This window comes from Erithacus rubecula (genome assembly GCF_903797595.1).
Source record: "Erithacus rubecula genome assembly, chromosome: 28".
Classification (NCBI taxonomy): Eukaryota; Metazoa; Chordata; class Aves; order Passeriformes; family Muscicapidae; genus Erithacus; species Erithacus rubecula.
Window position 1 is genome coordinate 3,685,962 of NC_136680.1, and position 8,000 is coordinate 3,693,961.

The 8,000-nt window shown below is 62.5% G+C and overlaps 1 long non-coding RNA gene across 1 annotated transcript; it reads left to right on the forward strand.

Moving 5' to 3' along the window:
• Window positions 1-786: 786 nt before the first annotated feature.
• Window positions 787-5,021, forward strand: LOC306813309. Its single transcript, XR_013776964.1, has 4 exons — window positions 787-886; window positions 2,710-2,761; window positions 4,279-4,412; window positions 4,861-5,021. It is a non-coding gene; the product is annotated as an uncharacterized lncRNA (long non-coding RNA).
• The last annotated feature ends 2,979 nt before the right edge of the window (window positions 5,022-8,000 follow it).

An 8,000-nucleotide genomic window follows, 5' to 3' on the forward strand; every position in this document is an offset into this window, starting at 1 on the left:
CTGCCTCTGCACCCCCAACACCCACATCCATCATCCATCCATCCATCCATCCATCCATCCATCATCCATCCATCATCCATCCATCCATCATCCATCCATCATCCATCCATCCATCCATCCATCCATCCATCCATCCATCCATCCATCATCCATCCATCATCCTTCCATCCATCCATCCATCCATCCATCCATCCATCCATCCATCCATCCATCATCCATCCATCATCCATCCATCATCCATCCATCATCCTTCCATCCATCCATCCATCCATCCATCCATCCATCCATCCATCATCCATCCATCCATCCATCCATCCATCCATCCATCCATCCATCCATCCATCCATCATCCATCCATCATCCATCCATCATCCATCCATCCATCCATCCATCCATCCATCCATCCATCCATCCATCCATCCATCATCCATCATCCATCCATCCATCCATCCATCCATCCATCCATCATCCATCCATCCACCATCCATCCATCCATCCATCCATCCATCCATCCATCCCTCCATCATCCATCCATCATCATCCATCCATCCATCCATCCATCCATCCATCATCCATCCATCCATCCATCCATCCATCCCTCCCACAGCTGGCTCAGACACCCATGGCTGGTGTCCCTGTCCCCTCCCTGTGCTCTCTCTCTCACAGAGGCACAAACCCCTCTCAGGTGTCCCCGGGAGCCTCTCCCGGTGCCCGGGGCAGCCCCAGCGCTCGGGGCCGGGGCTGCGCTGCCTTTTGTGGCGCTCGGGCCCCGGTGATTGGGCGCTATTTTGCTCCGGCTCCCTCCGGCAGCTGTTGCTGTTCTTTACCCGGGAGAGCCGGGGCCGCCCGGGGCTGCAGCCGAGGAGGAGGCGGCGGCCGACCCCAGGTAGGGATTTCTGTGGCTTTCAAGCCCTGACGTGGGGCAGCCCCCGGGCAGCTCTCGGCTCAGCCCGGCTCGCTCTGGCCTCAAGGGACCCGGAGCCACGGGGCTCATCCCCGGGCGAGGGTGACAGGGAGAGCGGGGCAGGCGAGGGGACTATTTTTGGAAGTTTCTTTGATGTGAGTCAGCGGTGAAGGCGACCTCGGGAGCCCGTGCAGGAGAAGCCCCGGTGGCAGCGGAGCGGAGCTGATTATTTGTTAAGTGCCGGCGATTTTGAGCGTTTACGGGCGGATCTGGAGAGCGGGGAGTGAGAGCGGGGAGCGGGATGGGCGGGCAGAAGGGAGGGATGGGAGGGATGGGAGAGATGGGAGGGATGGGAGCGCTCCTGGGCAGCGGCGCGGGGCTTGCGGGCTGCGGGTGACCGGCCCTGTCATGGGCAAAGTGTCACTGGCACTGTGTGCATCCCTGGCACTGTGTGCATCCCTGGCATTGGTGGCCACCCCTGGCACTGTGTGCACCCCTGGCACTGTGGCCACCCCTGGTGCTCAGTGCCCTGGGATGTGCTGTGGGCAGTGTTTGTTTAGTGAGGGTCCCTCGAGGTGACAATGGTTCCTGTGCAGTGTTAGAGAAAGGCTTGGGATGCCCTGAGGGCTGTCCAGGTGGGCAGGGAGAGCTCAGAGATGGCCAAGGAAGGACAGGAGAACAGGTTCCTGTCCTCACCATGAGCCACTGGTGAGGTGTGTGAGACTCTGCAGGACACAGCTCAGCCTGGCAGAGATGGTTCTTTGTGGTGGTGTCATTCACAGGGTGACCTCGGGCATTGAGGGACACCTGTGTGGCACCAGCTCCATGGGAACAAGGATCATGGCCAGGGAGAAGAGGAACAGAGGCTTGGGCCCTCCTCCCCCTTCCTGGTGCTCATCTGTGCCCAAAACCAGGGTGAATGATTGAGAAGCTGAAAAACACAGCAACACATGAGGGGGAAACACTTTGAAGAGAAGTTCTCCACCTTTGTATTTCCCCTGGGTCTGGGAACCCCCCACAGCCACCACAGAGTCCTGGGGCAGCTCTGTCCCTTCCCAGCACAGAAAAGACTTACATCACTTCAACAAACCAAAGATTCATTTTATTTCCTCTTGAATGCAAAGACATTTCAGATCATGGCCAAAAGGTTCCTCTTATTTATCTGTTCTGCTTCCAACCCTGAGTAAGACCTGGGAACTGGTATCTTTTCTCAGTGTTCCACGGGGGGAAATAAACTAAATCTGGCTCAAGGGGGCAAAAATTCTTCCTTCTGGGGAGGATGTGGCACCTGGATTGGAGATGCCAGAGGGCTGAGGCTGGTGCTGCTGGGACCTTGTGGTGCCTTCCTGTCATTCCCCTCGAGTCCCTTTTTGAGGTCTGGTTGCTCCATGGTAGCTGCTTCTTCTCCTGCTGTCCAGGCTCTGGCCCTCCAGTGTCCAGCCTTGTGTTTTTGGGGTGTCTGAGCACACCCCAGCCTGTTGGTCCCACCATGTGCCTTGGCAGGGAGGTCACTGTCCCTTTGGCTGCCACTCCCCTGGGACATGCAGGTTGGTGACATTTTGGGGCTCAGAGTCCCAGATCTTCCCAGAGCTCCCCCCTCGATGCCTGGGGGGGGGTTTACCTGACTGGGGACACCTCTCTCCATCCACAGGTGACCCAGCAGCACCAACGGGGGCAGCATGGCCAGATGTCCCCTCTCTGCAGGCTGGGGGGTGTCACCGAGGGGTCCACACCCCCCAGCCCCTGGTGATTCCCACCTCCCCAAATTTGTCACCTGAGGAGCTGTGCTGTGTTGTCTTTGACAGATGCCAAGGCTCTGGTGAGCAGCCACAGCCACGGGGAGAGCGTGGAGCCCATGTGAGTGCCAGGGTCAGGGTGGGGGGCCTGGGGGCTCCGTGTGCCAGGGCAGGGGGTGCCAGGGATGGATCCCTGTGCCGGGGCAGGGGGTGCCAGGGATGGATCCCTGTGCTGGGGGTGCCAGGGATGGATTCCTGTGCTGGGACAGGAGCAGGGGGTGCCAGGGATGGTCCCTGTGCTGAGGGTGCCAGGGATGGATTCCTGTGCCAGGGCAGGGGGTGCCAGGGATGGATCCCTGTGCTGGGGCAGGGTCAGGGTGTGCCAGGGATGGATCCCTGTGCCAGGGCAGGGTCAGGGTGTGCCAGGGATGGATCCCTGTGCCAGGGCAGGGTCAGGGTGTGCCAGGGATGGATCCCTGTGCCGGGGCAGGGTGTGCCAGGGATGGATCCCTGTGCTGGGGCAGGGTCAGGGTGTGCCAGGGATGGATCCCTGTGCCAGGGCAGGGTCAGGGTGTGCCAGGGATGGATCCCTGTGCCGGGGCAGGGTGTGCCAGGGATGGATCCCTGTGCCGGGTCAGGGTCAGGGGGTGCCAGGGATGGATCCCTGTGCCAGGGCAGGGTCAGGGTGTGCCAGGGATGGATCCCTGTGCCGGGTCAGGGTCAGGGTGTGCCAGGGATGGATTCCTGTGCCGGGTCAGGGTCAGGGGGTGCCAGGGATGGATCCCTGTGCCGGGGCAGCACAGGGCAGAGCCGGGGCTGTCCCGCTGTGACATTCCGCCCGGCAGGGTTGCAGCACGTCCATGCCGGGGCAGCCCAGGGTCCCCCAGCTGTCGCTGTCACTGTCACTGCTCCGTGCCGGTGGGCAGCTCTCCCTGGTGGCCCTGACCGACACCCAGCCCGGCCACCAAAGCCACGCTCAGCCCCAGCCCGGAGCTCAGAGCTGCGTGCTGCAGCCCCAGCTGGGCTGCCCCGGGGGTCCCACGCACAGCCTGGGGCCCACCGCTTGTGACGGGGCTCACTCGTGGCTAAATCCAGCTTAAGTTACCTCAAATACCCCCGTGTTTTAAGGCTGTTGAGGTGAACACGCCCCAGGACCCGGTTTGATGTCTCTCGGTGGGGCAGGCTCGCTCAGCCCTGGGACCCTCAAAGCAGAGTGTCCCTGTCCCACAGGGAACAGAGCAGTGTCCCTGTCCCGCAGGGAATAGAGCAGTGTCCCTGTCCCTCAGGGAACAGAGCAGTGTCCCTGTCCCGCAGGGAATAGAGCAGTGTCCCTGTCCCTCAGGGAACAGAGCAGTGTCCCTCTCCCACAGGGAATAGAGCAGTGTCCCTGTCCCGCAGGGAATAGAGCAGTGTCCCTGTCCCGCAGGGAATAGAGCAGAGTGTCCCTGTCCCGCAGGGAATAGAGCAGTGTCCCTGTCCCACAGGGAACAGAGCAGAGTGTCCCTGTCCCACAGGGAATAGAGCAGTGTCCCTGTCCCACAGGGAACAGAGCAGAGTGTCCCTGTCCCGCAGGGAATAGAGCAGTGTCCCTGTCCCGCAGGGAATAGAGCAGATCCCCGGCGCGGTGTCTCCGAGCAGGACCAGGACGAGCCCGAGGCAGAGCCAGGAGCCGGACATGCCGGAGCCAGCCCCGCTCAGTGGGGACAGGAAAGCGGCGGAGAAGAAGCGGGTGGAGAAGGTGGGAGCCAAGGGCAGCGCTGCCGGGCCTCCAGGTGGGTGTGTGGGAAGCCCCTCGCTGCCCCAGAGCGGCCACCCCGGCAATCCCGGCCAGCCCGGGGGCGCTGGAGCAGGGACAGGAGGAGCTGTGCCCTCCACAGTGACACGGGGATGGAGATGCGGCTCCTCAGCCGCCTGCCAGACCCTCCACTCCTCCTCCTCCTCTCCACCCTGCCCAGATTTGCTGCTGGAGGAGGAGCACGGGCAGAGCTTTTCCCAGCTTGACTCCCAGGATACTCTGATAACGCCACCATGGCCAAAGCCCTCGGTCTCAGCCCCCAGGATACTCTTGTCCCCACTCCAGCAGTGCAAACACGTCCTGTCCCTGTCCCTGCCCTGAGTGGGTTCTGCAGGAGGATGTTAAGAGCTCTTCCCACTCCCCAGCTCAGAGCCCTTTGCCTCTTCCCAGTTCCCTCCAGTAACATTTTTCCGCGTGGTCCGCAGTCCCCAGGAGCCTCCCGGTGCAGAGCAAGGCGGAGCCGCCCAGCCTGGACCCTGCGGAGGAGCCGCTGCTCTGGGAAGGGCCACCTCAACAAGTGCATCCTGGTGTGCCTCCGTGGTCGCCCTGCTCAGCGTCACCTTCCAGGTGCCCAAGGTGAGTCGGAGCCGCACGGAGGCGGGAAGGGTGGCCGGACGTGTGCTGCAACCTCCCGGCTCCTGTCCCCTCTCTCTTCCAGCTCCATGCTCCAAGGAGGACTCGCCCGCGGCCGGCAGGAGCCTCCGCCCCCGCCCGTTCCGGGTGGGTCCAGCTCCCAGTCACCCCCGGATCAGCCACATCCCAGCGTGGGGTGGCCCTGGGGAGCCCCTGTCCCCCCCCAAACAGCCTCATCCTCAGCTGACAGCGGCCTGTCCCTCTCCCCCCCCAGAGCTGCTGACGCCCCAAGGCGGAGGAGACCCCAGAGGTGGTGACTGCCCAGCCCCCGCCGCCACCGAGGAGAGCAGCGTGATGGAGGATGACGGTGATGACGAATGGTGACGATGACGATGACAGCGAAGCTGACAGCAACCTGGTACGGGTCAGGGTGGCACCTCCCGGCAGGGAGTGCCTTGTCCCAGCGGAGGATGGAGAGGGTCCCGGGGCTGCATCATCAGCTCCTGGTCCCCTTTGATCCCACAGGCAGAACCCTGGATCTTCAAGAAGTGGTTTGGCCGTGCAACACCAGAGGATGAGGACAAGGATGGGGACAAGGATGAGGATGAGGACAAAGATGAAGACAAGGATAAGGATGAGGATGAGGACAAGGACGAAGAACCTGAAGATGTCCCCGAGGTGCCAATGGCTGTGATGGAGGGGAAGAAGAGCCAGGAGAAGCATGAGAAGAAGGTAGAGGAGGAGGAGAAGGAGGAGAAGGAGGAGGAGGAGAAGAAGAAGAGGAGAAGGAGGAGGAGAAGAAGAAGAGGAGAGGAAGGAGAGGAGGAAGGAGAGGAAGGAGGAGAGAGAAGAAGGAGGAGGAGAAGGAGAGAAGAAAGAAGGAGAAGAAGGAGAAATCCCGGGAAGGCCGTGCTGTCCATGCGGAGCGGAGCAGCCGGAGGGCGGCACGAGCCAAGGACAGGACAGCGGGGGACAAAGCTGGCAGAGCCCCCAGGGCCCCCAGGGAAGCCGAGCAGCAGCCCCCGAAGAAGCGGGACCGGGAGAGGAAAGAGAGGAAGGAGAGACGGCGGGAGCGGGATCCCGGCGGGAGGGGTGGAAGGGCCGGGCCGGCAGGGCCAGGGCGGCCGGGAGAGCCCGAGGCGGGACTGGAAGCAGCAGAAGGGCAGGAAGCCCTGGGAGCCGGGCAGGGAGGGCAAGAGGCGCGACTGAGGCCGGGGCGGGCGCGGGTCCGGGGGGATCCGATCCCACCACTGCCCCCGGCAAGGGACCCCCGCCCCTGCCTGTCCTCCAGAGACACTCCCCGGGCACGGGCAGCGCCCCAGGACCCCCGAGCAGCAGCAGAGCAGCCCAGGAGCCTGGAACGAGCCTCCCCGGGGACTTGGGGCTCCCCTGGATCGACCTGAAACTGGGACTCGGGAAGGAGCTTCTTGGGGCGTCGTTGCTTCTCCTCCCACCCCAAAAAACCTCCCTCCGCCGTTCATCTCCACTCGTGGTTTCCAGAGAACAGAGCTGTGTCCAACTGTGCAGCTCTTGGGTTAATGGTTTTATTGAAAGCAAATCAAGAGAGAAGAATTTCTGGGTTACAGAACCAGGCTGCCGCCGTCCTCAGAGGGACACAGGGGACAGACCCGCGACGTCCCCGAGCCGTCACTGCGGGGGTGGCCCAGACCGTGCTGGTGACAGACGGGCTGGAGCCCTTCACCCTGCGCCCCGCCCCGCCTTCTCCGAGTCGTTTTTTAGGGAAGGAACACAAGAGCAATAATATCACACAGCCAGAGGCGTCCGCAGCCCTGACCCATGCAGGTTTCAGCATTTGCTAAATCAACAGTGGTTAAAATAAACTATTTCATTTTTAATAAGGTATTCAACTGAATTTTTAAAAAAATAGGTGGGGGAAAAAGGAAAACGAGAAAAGCCCTTGTCCCTGGTTATGTGTTTTGTCCCTGGTCATGTGTTTTGTCCCTGGATGTGTGTGAGTGTTTTCTGTGCCCCCCCCGAACCCGAGGGGCTCAGGGCTAATCCTGCAGGGCTGTGAGATGGGACTGGTTGGTTCCAACCTCCGGCTGTGCCTCTCCGTGGGGACACTGCAAAAGCCAAGGAGGTGCAGCCAGGACAAGCCCAGGAGCTGTTTCCAAGGTTTGGATCCCCGGCTGAGGGCAGGGCTCAGCTGGAAGATGATCTGGGGCTGGCGCCGGGGGGACGCGGAGCAGGTGCTCTGGCAGCCGCTTGCTCGCGCTGCCATGAATGGTGTGAGCAGCCCGGGGGTGTAACGGGATCGCTCCGTCCCTCCTCCCCCGCCCCGGCAGCGGGGTCAGCTGGGTCAGTGACGCAGATGTGACCTGGCCCGGAGCCCCAAGCCACCGCCAGCGGCTCCTCACGGCCCCGGCTCACGCAGAGACGGGCAGGGCAGGGCTGGGCTCTGCCGGCGGATTTGGCCTCTCGCTCTGCTGGCACAAGCGGAGCCGTGTGGCCACGGGGGTCCCGTGGGCTGGGGAATGGCCCAGAGGATGCTGCAAGGCTTGGGGAAGCAGAATCTGCCCTTCCCAGCCACGACAGGAGCAGAGTGTGGGGATAAATAAAAATGGTCCTGCCTGGATCTGCCAAGCTTTGCCCTCCCGGCACAGCCCAAACTGCCCCGCGGGCACCTCGGGCATCCTCAGCAGCGGGAGCGGGGACAGCCCAGGGAACAGGAGCAGCCCCAGGGACAGGCATGGGCGAACCCAGAACCAGAGCGACGCTAACGAGCCAAACCATGGGGAAAGGACACACGGGAGCTCCCGTCTCGGCGAGAAGCACCAGATCCCGAGCCGGGAGGGCGAACCGGGAGAGAGGGGCCGGGGTGGGCGAGCGGGAGCCTCACGGCAGCCGCACTCCTCTGCCACCATGTTGGGGAACTTGCGGATTCCAGCCCGTCCGAGGAGAGGCTGATGATGAGCTGGTCCGAGTAGCGCACGGGCACGCAGCAGGGAGCCCTGCGCAGCGGCGAGCCGCG